Below are 13441 nucleotides of genomic sequence, written 5' to 3'. Positions count from 1 at the left end.
TTCCATCTTTCTACAGATGGCAGTGTAGATATTTCCATGTTTATGCAGATGGCGGTGTAGATATTTCCATGTTTATATAGATGGTGGTGTAGATATTACCATGTTTATACAGATAGCGGTGTACATATTTCCATGTTTATACAAATCGTGGTGAAGATATTTCCATGTTTATACAGATCACGGTGTAGATATTTCCATGTTTATACAGATCGCGGTGAAGATATTTCCATGTTTATACAGATAGCGGTGTAGATATTTCCATGTTTATACAGATAGCGGTGTAGATATTTCCATGTTTATAGAGATAGCGGTGTAGGTATTTCCATGTTTATAGACATAGCGGTGTAGTTATTTCCATGTTTATATTGATGGTGTTGTAGATATTTCCATGTTTATACCGATAGATGTGTTGGTATTTCCACGTTTATACAGATAGCGATGTAGATATTTCCATGTTTATACGGCTCGCGGTGCAGATATTTATATCTTTATACAGATGGCATTGTAGATATTTCCTTATTCACACAGATGGCGGTGTAGATGTTTCTGTGTTTATACAGATGGCGGAGTAGTTAGTTCCATGTTTATGGAGATGGCAGTGTAGATATTTTCATGTTTATACAGATAGCGGTGTAGATATTTCCATGTTTTTACAGATATCGGTGTAGATATTTCCATGTTTACACAGATTGCGGTGTAGATATTTCCATCTTGCTAGAGATGGCATTGTAGATATTTCCATGTTTATGCAGATGGCGGTGTAGATATTTCCATCTTTCTACAGATGGCAGTGTAGATATTTCCATGTTTATGCAGATGGCGGTGTAGATATTTCCATATTTATATAGATGGTGGTGTAGATATTACCATGTTTATACAGATAGCGGTGTACATATTTCCATGTTTATTCAAATCGTGGTGAAGATATTTCCATGTTTATACAGATCACGGTGTAGATATTTCCATGTTTTTACAGATTGCGGTGAAGATATTTCCATGTTTATACAGATAGCGGTGTAGATATTTCCATGTTTATACAGATAGCGGTGTAGATATTTCCATGTTTATAGAGATAGCGGTGTAGGTATTTCCATGTTTATAGACATAGCAGTGTAGATATTTCCATGTTTATATAGATGGTGTTGTAGATATTTCCATGTTTATACCTATAGTTGTGTTGGTATTTCCACGTTTATACAGATAGCGATGTAGATATTTCCATGTTTATACAGCTCGCGGTGCAGATATTTATATCTTTATACAGATGGCATTGTAGATATTTCCTTATTCACACAGATGACGGTGTAGATGTTTCCATGTTTATACAGATGGCGGAGTAGTTAGTTCCATGTTTATGGAGATGGCAGTGTAGATATTTTCATATTTATAGAGATGGCGGTGTAGATATTTCCATGTTTATAGAGATAGCAGTGTTGATATTTAGATGTTTATACAGATGGCTGTGTAGATATTTCCATGTGTATACAGATGGCATTGTAGATATTTCCATGTTTATACAGATGACTGTAGAGGTATTTCCATGTTTTACAGATGGCTGTGCAGATATTTCCATGTTTATAGAGATAGCGGTGTAGATATTTCCATGTTTGTACACATGGCGTTGTTGATATTTCCATCTATACACAGATGGCCGTGTAGATATTTCCATGTTTATACAGATGGCAGCGTAGATATTTCCATGGACATGCAGATGGCGGTGTAGATATTTCCATGTTTATACAGATAGCGGTGTAGATATTTCCATGTTTTCACAGATGGTGGTGTAGATATTTCCGTGTTTATACACATGGAGGAGTAGATACTTCCATCTTCATGGAGATTGCAGTGTAGATATTTTCATGTTTATAGAGATGGCGGTGTAGATATTTCCATATTTATAGAGATAGCGGTGTAGATATTTCCATCTTTCTACAGATGGCAGAGTAGATATTTCCATGTTTATACAGATGGCGGTGTAGATATTTCCATACTTATACAGATGTCTGTGTAGATATTTCCATGTGTATACAGATGGTATTGTAGGTATTTCCATGTTTATTCAGACGGTGGTGTAGATATTTCCATGTTTATTCAGATGACTGTGTAGATATTTCCATGTTTTTACAGATGGCAGTGTAGATATTTCAATGTTTATAGAGATGGCGCAGTAGATATTTCCATGTTTATACAGATCGCGGTGTAGATATTTCCATGTTTATACAGATAGCGGTGTAGATATTTCCATGTTTTTACAGATATCGGTGTAGATATTTCCATGTTTACACAGATTGCGGTGTAGATATTTCCATCTTGCTAGAGATGGCATTGTAGATATTTCCATGTTTATGCAGATGGCGGTGTAGATATTTCCATGTTTATATAGATGGTGGTGTAGATATTACCATGTTTATACAGATAGCGGTGTAGATATTTCCATGTTTATACAGATCGTGGTGAAGATATTTCCATGTTTATACAGATCGCGGTGTAGATATTTCCATGTTTATTCAGATCGCTGTGTAAATATTTCCATGTTTATACAGATAGGGGTGTAGATATTTCCATGTGTTTACAGATATCGGTGTAGATATTTCCATGTTTACACAGATTGCGGTGTAGATATTTCCATCTTTCTACAGATGGCATTGTAGATATTTCCATGTTTATGCAGATGGCGGTGTAGATATTTCCATCTTTCTACAGATGGCAGTGTAGATATTTCCATGTTTATGCAGATGGCGGTGTAGATATTTCCATGTTTATATAGATGGTGGTGTAGATATTACCATGATTATACAGATAGCGGTGTACATATTTCCATGTTTATACAAATCGTGGTGAAGATATTTCCATGTTTATACAGATCACGGTGTAGATATTTCCATGTTTATACAGATCGCGGTGAAGATATTTCCATGTTTATACAGATAGCGGTGTAGATATTTCCATGTTTATACAGATAGCGGTGTAGATATTTCCATGTTTATAGAGATAGCGGTGTAGGTATTTCCATGTTTATAGACATAGCGGTGTAGATATTTCCATGTTTATATAGATGGTGTTGTAGATATTTCCATGTTTATACCGATAGATGTGTTGGTATTTCCACGTTTATACAGATAGCGATGTAGATATTTCCATGTTTATACAGCTCGCGGTGCGGATATTTATATCTTTATACAGATGGCATTGTAGATAGTTCCTTATTCACACAGATGGTGGTGTAGATGTTTCTATGTTTATACAGATGGCGGAGTAGTTAGTTCCATGTTTCTGGAGATGGCAGTGTAGATATTTTCATGTTTATAGAGATGGCGGTGTAGATATTTCCATGTTTGTAGAGATAGCAGTGTTGATATTTAGATGTTTATACAGTTGGCTGTGTAGATATTTCCATGTGTATACAGATGGCATTGTAGATATTTCCATGTTTATACAGATGACTGTAGAGGTATTTCCATGTTTTACAGATGGCTGTGCAGATATTTCCATGTTTATAGAGATAGCGGTGTAGATATTTCCATGTTTGTACAGATGGCGTTGTTGATATTTCCATCTATACACAGATGGCCGTGTAGATATTTCCATGTTTATACAGATGGCAGCGTAGATATTTCCATGGACATGCAGATGGCGGTGTAGATATTTCCATGTTTATACAGATAGCAGTGTAGATATTTCCATGTTTTCACAGATGGTGGTGTAGATATTTCCGTGTTTATAAACATGGCGGAGTAGATACTTCCATCTTTATGGAGATGGCAGTGTAGATATTTTCATGTTTATAGAGATGGCGGTGTAGATATTTCCATATTTAGAGAGATAGCGGTGTAGATATTTCCATCTTTCTACAGATGGCAGTGTAGATATTTCCATGTTTATACAGATGGCGGTGTAGATATTTCCATACTTATACAGATGTCTGTGTAGATATTTCCATGTGTATACAGATGGTATTGTAGGTATTTCCATGTTTATTCAGATGGTGGTGTAGATATTTCCATGTTTATTCAGATGACTGTGTAGATATTTCCATGTTTTTACAGATGGCAGTGTAGATATTTCAATGTTTATAGAGATGGCGCTGTAGATATTTCCATGTTTATACAGATCGCGGTGTAGATATTTCCATGTTTATACAGATAGCGGTGTAGATATTTCCGTGTTTTTACAGATATCCGTGTAGATATTTCCATGTTTACACAGATTGCGGTGTAGATATTTCCATCTTGCTAGAGATGGCATTGTAGATATTTCCATGTTTATGCAGATGGCGGTGTAGGTATTTCCATGTTTATATAGATGGTGGTGTAGATATTACCATGTTTATACAGATAGCGGTGTAGATATTTCCATGTTTATACAGATCGTGGTGAAGATATTTCCATGTTTATACAGATCGCGGTGTAGATATTTCCATGTTTATTCAGATCGCGGTGTAGATATTTCCATGTTTATACAGATAGCAGTGTAGATATTTCCATGTTTTTACAGATATCGGTGAAGATATTTCCATGTTTACACAGATTGCTGTGTAGATATTTCCATCTTGCTAGAGATGGCATTGTAGATATTTCCATGTTTATGCAGATGGCGGTGTAGATATTTCCATCTTTCTACAGATGGCAGTGTAGATATTTCCATGTTTATGCAGATGGCGGTGAAGATATTTCCATGTTTATATAGATGGTGGTGTAGATATTACCATGTTTATACAGATAGCGGTGTACATATTTCCATGTTTATACAAATCGTGGTGAAGATATGTCCATGTTTATACATATCACTGTGTAGATATTTTCATGTTTATACAGATTGCGGAGAAGATATTTCCATGTTAATACAGATAGCGGTGTAGATATTTCCATGTTTATAGAGATAGCGGTGTAGGTATTTCCATGTTTATAGACATAGTGGTGTAGATATTTCCATGTTTATATAGATGGTGTTGTAGATATTTCCATGTTTATACCTATAGTTTTGTTGGTATTTCCACGTTTATACAGATAGCGATGTAAATATTTCCTTGTTTATACAGCTCGCGGTGCAGATATTTATATCTTTATACAGATGGCATTGTAGATATTTCCTTATTCACACAGATGGCGGTGTAGATGTTTCCATGTTTATACAGATGGCGGAGTAGTTAGTTCCATGTTTATGGAGATGGCAGTGTAGATATTTTCATGTTTATAGAGATGGCGGTGTAGATATTTCCATATTTATAGAGAGAGCAGTGTTGATATTTAGATGTTTATACAGATGGCTGTGTAGATATTTCCATGTGTATACAGATGGCATTGTAGATATTTCCATGTCTATACAGATGACTGTAGACGTATTTCCATGTTTTACAGATGGCTGTGCAGATATTTCCATGTTTATAGACATAGCGGTGTAGATATTTCCATGTTTGTACAGATGGCGTTGTTGATATTTCCATCTATACACAGATGGCCGTGTAGATATTTCCATGTTTATACAGATGGCAGCGTAGATATTTCCATGGACATGCAGATGTCGGTGTAGATATTTCCATGTTTATACAGATAGCGGTGTAGATATTTCCATGTTTTCACAGATGGTGGTGTAGATATTTCCGTGTTTATACACATGGCGGAGTAGATACTTCCATCTTCATGGAGATGGCAGTGTAGATATTTTCATGTTTATAGAGATGGCGGTGTAGATATTTCCATATTTATAGAGATAGCGGTGTAGATATTTCCATCTTTCTACAGATGGCAGTGTAGATATTTCCATGTTGATACAGATGGCGGTGTAGATATTTCCATACTTATACAGATGTCGGTGTAGATATTTCCATGTGTATTCAGATGGTATTGTAGGTATTTCCATGTTTATTCAGATGGTGGTGTAGATATTTCCATGTTTATTCAGATGACTGTGTAGATATTTCCATGTTTTTACAGATGGCAGTGTAGATATTTCAATGTTTATAGAGATGGCGCTGTAGATACTTCCATGTTTATACAGATCGCGGTGTAGATATTTCCATGTTTATACAGATAGCGGTGTAGATATTTCCATGTTTTTACAGATATCGGTGTAGATATTTCCATGTTTACACAGATTGCGGTGTAGTTATTTCCATCTTGCTAGAGATGGCATTGTAGATATTTCCATGTTTATGCAGATGGTGTTGTAGATATTTCCATGCTTATATAGATGGTGGTGCAGATATTACCATGTTTATACAGATAGCGGTGCAGATATTTCCATGTTTATACAGAACGTGGTGAAGATATTTCCATGTTTATACAGATCGCGGTGTAGATATTTCCATGTTTAAACAGATAGCGGTGTAGATATTTCCATGTTTATACAGATAGTGGTGTAGATATTTCCAAGTTTATAGAGATAGCGGTGTAGGTATTTCCATGTTTATAGACATAGCGGTGTAGATATTTCCATGTTTATATAGATGGCCTTGTAGATATTTCCATGTTTATACCGATAGATGCGTTGGTATTTCCACGTTTATACAGATAGCGATGTAGATATTTCCATGTTTATACAGCTTGCGGTGCAGATATTTATATCTTTATACAGATGGCATTGTAGATATTTCCTTATTCACACAGATGGCGGTGTAGATGTTTCCATGTTTATAAAGATGGCGGAGTAGTTAGTTTCATGTTTATGGATATGGCAGTGTAGATATTTTCATGTTTATAGAGATGGCGGTGTAGATATTTCCATGTTTATAGAGATAGCAGTGTAGATAACTACGTGATTATACAGATGGCTGTGTAGATATTTCCATGTGTATACATATGGCATTGTAGATATTTCCATGTTTATACAGATGACTGTAGAGGTATTTTCATGTTTTACAGATGGCTCTGCAGATATTTCCATGTTTATAGAGATAGCGGTGTAGATATTTCCATGTTTGTACAGATAGCGTTGTTGATATTTCCATCTATACACAGATGGCCGTGTAGATATTTCCATGTTTATACAGATGGCACCGTAGATATTTCCATGGACATGCAGATGACGGTGTAGATATTTCCATGTTTGTACAGATAGCGGTGTAGATATTTCCATGTTTTCACAGATGGTGGTGTAGATATTTCCGTGTTTATACACATGGCGGAGTAGATACTTCCATCTTTATTTAGATGGCAATGTAGATATTTTCATGTTTACAGAGATGGCGGTGTAGATATTTCCGTATTTATAGAGATAGCGGTGTAGATATTTCCATATTTCTACAGATGGCAGTGTAGATATTTCCATGTTTATACAGATGGCGGTGTAGATATTTCCATAATTATACAGATGTCTGTGTAGATGTTTCCATGTGTATACAGATGGTATTGTAGGTATTTCCATGTTTATACAGATGCTGGTGTATTTATTTCCATGTTTATTCAGATGACTGTGTATATATTTCCATGTTTTTACTGATGGCAGTGTAGATATTTCAATGTTTATAGAGATTGCGCTGTAGATATTTCCATGTTTACACAGATTGCGGTGTAGATATTTCCATCTTTCTACAGATGGCATTGTAGATATTTCCATGTTTATGCAGATGGCGGTGTAGATATTTCCATGTTTATATAGATGGTGGTGTAGATATTACCATGTTCATACAGATAGCGGTGTAGATATTTCCATGCTTATACAGATCGTGGTGAAGATATTTCCATGTTTAAACAGATCGCGGTGTAGATATTTCCATGTTTATACAGATAGCGGTGTAGATATTTCCATGTTTATACAGATAGCGGTGTAGATATTTCCATGTTTATTGAGATAGCGGTGTAGGTATTTCCATGTTTGTAGACATAGCGGTGTAGATATTTCCATGTTTATATAGATGGCGTTGTAGATATTTCCATGTTTATACCGATAGATGTGTTGCTATGTCCACGTTTATACAGATAGCGATGTAGATATTTCCATGTTTATACAGCTCGCGGTGCAGATATTTATATCATTATACAGATGGCATTGCAGATATTTCCTTATTCACACAGATGGCGGAGTAGATGTTTCCATGTTTATACAGATTGTGGAGTAGTTAGTTCCATGTTTATGGAGATGGCAGTGTAGATATTTTCATGTTTATAGAGACGGCGGTGTAGATATTTCCATGTTTATAGAGATAGCAGTGTAGATATTTACATGTTTATACAGATGGCTGTGTAGATATTTCCATGTGTATACAGATGGCATTGAAGATATTTCCATGTTTATACAGATGACTGTAGAGGTATTTCCATGTTTTACCGATGGCTCTGCAGATATTTCCATGTTTATAGAGATAGCGGTGTAGATATTTCCATGTTTGTACAGATGGCGTGGTTGATATTTCCATCTATACACAGATGGCCGTGTAGATATTTCCATGTTTATACAGATGGCAGCGTAGATATTTCCATGGACATGCAAATGGCGGTGTAGATATTTCCATGTTTATACAGAGAGCGGTGTAGATATTTCCATGTTTATACAGATAGCGGTGTAGATATTTCCATGTTTTCACAGATGGTGGTGTAGATATTTCCGTGTTTATACACATGGCGGAGTAGATACTTCCATCTTTATGGAGATGGCAGTGTAGATATTTTCATGTTTATAGAGATGGCGGTGTAGATATTTCCATATTTATAGAGATAGCGGTGTAGATATTTCCATCTGTCTACAGATGGCAGTGTAGATATTTCCATGTTTATACAGTTGGCGGTGTAGATATTTCCATACTTATACACATGTCTGTGTAGGTATATCCATGTGTATACAGATGGTATTGTATGTATTTCCATGTTTATACAGATGGTGGTGTAGATATTTCCATGTTTATTCAGATGACTGTGTAGATATTTCCATGTTTTTCCAGATGGCAGTGTAGATATTTCAAAGTTTATAGAGATGGCGCTGTAGATATTTCCATATTTATACAGATCGCGGTGTAGATATTTCCATGTTTTTACAGATATCGCTGTGGATATTTCCATGTTTACACAGATTGCGGTGTAGATATTTCCATCTTTCTACAGATGGCATTGTAGATATTTCCATGTTTATGCAGATGGCGGTGTAGATATTTCCATGTTTATATAGATGGTGGTGTAGATATTACCATGTTTATACAGATAGCGGTGTAGATATTTCCATGTTTAGACAGATCGTTGTGAAGATATTTCCATGTTTATACAGATAGCGGTGTAGATATTTCCATGTTTATACAGATCGTGGTGAAAATATTTCCATATGTATGCAGATCGCGGTGTAGGTATTTCCATGTTTATACAGATAGCGCTGTAGATATTTCCATGTTTATAGAGATAGCGGCGTAGGTATCTCCATGTTTACAGACATAGCGGTGTAGATATTTCCATGTTTATATAGATGGCGTTGTAGATATTTCCATGTTTATACAGATAGATGTGTTGGTATTTCCACGTTTATACAGATAGCGATGTAGATATTTCCATGTTTATACAGCTCGCAGTGGAGATATTTATATCTTTATACAGATGGCATTGTAGATATTTCCTTATTCACACAGATGGCGGTGTAGATGTTTCCATGTTTATACAGATGGCGGAGTAGTTAGTTCCATGTTTATGGAGATGGCAGTGTAGATATTTTCATGTTTATAGAGATGGCGGTGTAGATATTTCCATGTTTGTAGAGATAGCAGTGTAGATATTTACATGTTTATACAGATGGCTCTGTAGATATTTCCATGTGTATACAGATGGCATTGTAGATATTTCCATGTTTATACAGATGACTGTAGAGGTATTTCCATGTTTTACAGATGGCTGTGCAGATATTTCCATGTATATAGAGATAGCAGTGTAGATATTTCCATGTATGTACAGATGGCGTTGTTGATATTTCCATCTATACACAGATGGCTGTATAGATATTTCCATGTTTATACAGATGGCAGCGTAGATATTTCCAAGGACATGCAGATGGCTGTGTAGATATTTCCAAGTTTATACAGATAGCGGTGTAGATATTTCCATGTTTTCACAGATGGTGGTGTAGATATTTCCATGTTTATACACATGGCGGAGTAGATATTTCCATCTTTATGGAGACGGCAGTGTAGATATTTTCATGTTTATAGAGACGGCGGTGTAGATATTTCCGTATTTATAGAGATAGCGGTGTAGATATTTCCATCTTTCTACAGATGGCAGTGTAGATATTTCCATGTTTATACAGACGGCAGTGTAGATATTTCCATACTTCTACAGATGTCTGTGTAGATATATCCATGTGTATACAGATGGTATTGTAGGTATTTCCATGTTTATACAGATGGCGGTGTAGATATTTCCATGTTTATTCAGATGACTGTGTAGATATTTCCATGTTTTTACAGATGGCAGTGTAGATATTTAAATGTTTATATAGATGGCGCTGTAGATATTTCCATGTTTATACAGATCGCGGCGTAGATATTTCCATGTTTATACAGATAGCGGTGTAGATATTTCCATGTTTTTACTCATATCGGTGTAGATATTTCCATGTTTACACAGATTGCGGTGTAGATATTTCCATCTTTCTACAGATGGCATTGTAGATATTTCCATGTTTATGCAGATGGCGGTGTAGATATGTCCATGTTTATATAGATGGTGGTGTAGATATTACCATGTTTATACAGATAGCGGTGTAGATATTTCCATGTTTATACAGATCGTGGTAAATATATTTCCATGTTTATACAGATCGCGGTGTAGATATTTCCATGTTTATACAGATCGCAGTGTAGATATTTCCATGTTTATACAGATAGCGGTGTAGATATTTCCATGTGTATAGAGATAGCGGTGTAGCTATTTCCATGTTTATAGACATAGCGGAGTAGATATTTCCATGTTTATATAGATGGCGTTGTAGATATTTCCATGTTTATACCGATAGATGTGTTGGTATTTCCACGTTTATAAAGATAGCGATGTAGATATTTCCATGTTTATAGAGATAGCAGTGTAGATATTTACGTTTATACAGTTGGCTGTGTAGATATTTCCACGTGTATACAGATGGCATTGTAGATATTTCCATGTTTATACAGATGACTGTAGATGTATTTCCATGTTTTACAGATGGCTGTGCAGATATTTCCATGTTTATAGAGATAGCGGTGTAGATATTTCCATGTTTGTACAGATGGCGTTGTTGACATTTCCATCTATACACAGATGGCCGTGTAGATATTTCCATGTTTATACAGATGGCAGCGTAGATATTTTCATGGACATGCAGATGGCGGTGTAGATATTTCCATCTTTCTACAGATGGCAGTGTAGATATTTCCATGTTTATACAGATGGTGGTGTAGATATTTCCATACTTATACAGATGTCTGTGTAGATATATCCATGTGTATACAGATGGTATTGTAGGTATTTCCATGTTTATACAGATACTGGTGTAGCTATTTCCATGTTTATTCAGATGACTGTGTAGATATTTCCATGTTTTTACAGGTGGCAGTGTAGATATTTCAATGTTTATAGAGATGGCGCTGGAGATATTTCCATGTTTATACAGATCGCGGCGCAGATATTTCCATGTTTTTGCAGATATCGGTGTAGATATTTCCATGTTTACACAGATTGCAGTGTAGATATTTCCATCTTTCTACAGATGGCATTGTAGATATTTCCATGTTTATGCAGATGGCGGTGTAGATATTTCCATGTTTATATAGATGGTGGTGTAGATACTACCATGTTTATACAGATAGCGGTGTAGATATTTCCATGTTTATACAGATCGTGGTGAAAATATTTCCATATTTATACAGATCGCGGTGTAGGTATTTCCATGTTTACAGATAGCGGTGTAGATATTTCCATGTTTATAGAGATAGCGGTGTAGGTATTTCCATGTTTATAGAGATAGCGTTGTAGGTATTTCCATGTTTATAGACATAGCGGTGTAGATATTTCCATGTTTATATAGATGGCGTTGTAGATATTTCCATGTTTATACAGATAGATGTGTTGGTATTTCCACGTTTATACAGATAGTGATGTAGATATTTCCATGTTTATACAGCTCGCAGTGCAGATATTTGTATCTTTATACAGATGGCATTGTAGATATTTCCTTATTCACACAGATGGCGGTGTAGATGTTTCCATGTTTATACAGATGGCGGAGTAGTTAGTTCCATGTTTATGGAGATGGCAGTGTAGATATTTTCATGTTTATAGAGATGGCGGTGTAGATATTTCCATGTTTGTAGAGATAGCAGTGTAGATATTTACATGTTTATACAGATGGCTGTGTAGATATTTCCATGTGTATACAGATGGCATTGTAGATATTTCCATGTTTATACAGATGACTGTAGAGGTATTTCCATGTTTTACAGATGGCTGTGCAGATATTTCCATGTTTATAGAGATAGCGGTGTAGATATTTCCATGTATGTACAGATGGCGTTGTTGATATTTCCATCTATACACAGATGGCCGTGAAGATATTTCCATGTTTATACAGATGGCAGCGTAGATATTTCCATGGACATGCAGATGGCGGTGTAGATATTTCCATGTTTATACAGATAGCGGTGTAGATATTTCCATGTTTTCACAGATGGTGGTGTAGATATTTCCGTGTTTATACACATGGAGGAGTAGATACTTCCATCTTTATGGAGATGGCAGTGTAGATATTTTCATGTTTATAGAGATGGCGGTGTAGATATTTCCATATTTATAGAGATAGCGGTGTAGATATTTCCATCTGTCTACAGATGGCAGTGTAGATATTTCCATGTTTATACAGTTGGCGATGTAGATATTTCCATACTTATACAGATGTCTGTGTAGATATATCCATGTGTATACAGATGGTATTGTAGGTATTTCCATGTTTATACAGATGGTGGTGTAGATATTTCCATGTTTATTCAGATGACTGTGTAGATATTTCCATGTTTTTACAGATGGCAGTGTAGATATTTCAATGTTTATAGAGATGGCGCTGTAGATATTTCCATGTTTATACAGATCGCGGCGCAGATATTTCCATGTTTTTGCAGATATCGGTGTAGATATTTCCATGTTTACACAGATTGCAGTGTAGATATTTCCATCTTTCTACAGATGGCATTGTAGATATTTCCATGTTTATGCAGATGGCGGTGTAGATATTTCCATGTTTATATAGATGGTGGTGTAGATACTACCATGTTTATAGAGATGGCGGTGTAGATATTTCCATATTTATAGAGATAGCGGTGTAGATATTTCCATATTTCTACAGATGGCAGTGTAGATATTTCCATGTTTATACAGATGGCGGTGTAGATATTTCCATACTTATACAGATGTCTGTGTAGATATATCCATGTGTATACAGATGGTATTGTAGGTATTTCCATGTTTATACAGATGGTGGTGTAGATATTTCCATGTTTATT

This window comes from Pan paniscus, chromosome 7 (genome assembly GCF_029289425.2).
Source record: "Pan paniscus chromosome 7, NHGRI_mPanPan1-v2.0_pri, whole genome shotgun sequence".
Taxonomy (NCBI): Eukaryota; Metazoa; Chordata; class Mammalia; order Primates; family Hominidae; genus Pan; species Pan paniscus.
This window is presented reverse-complemented; position numbering follows the sequence as displayed.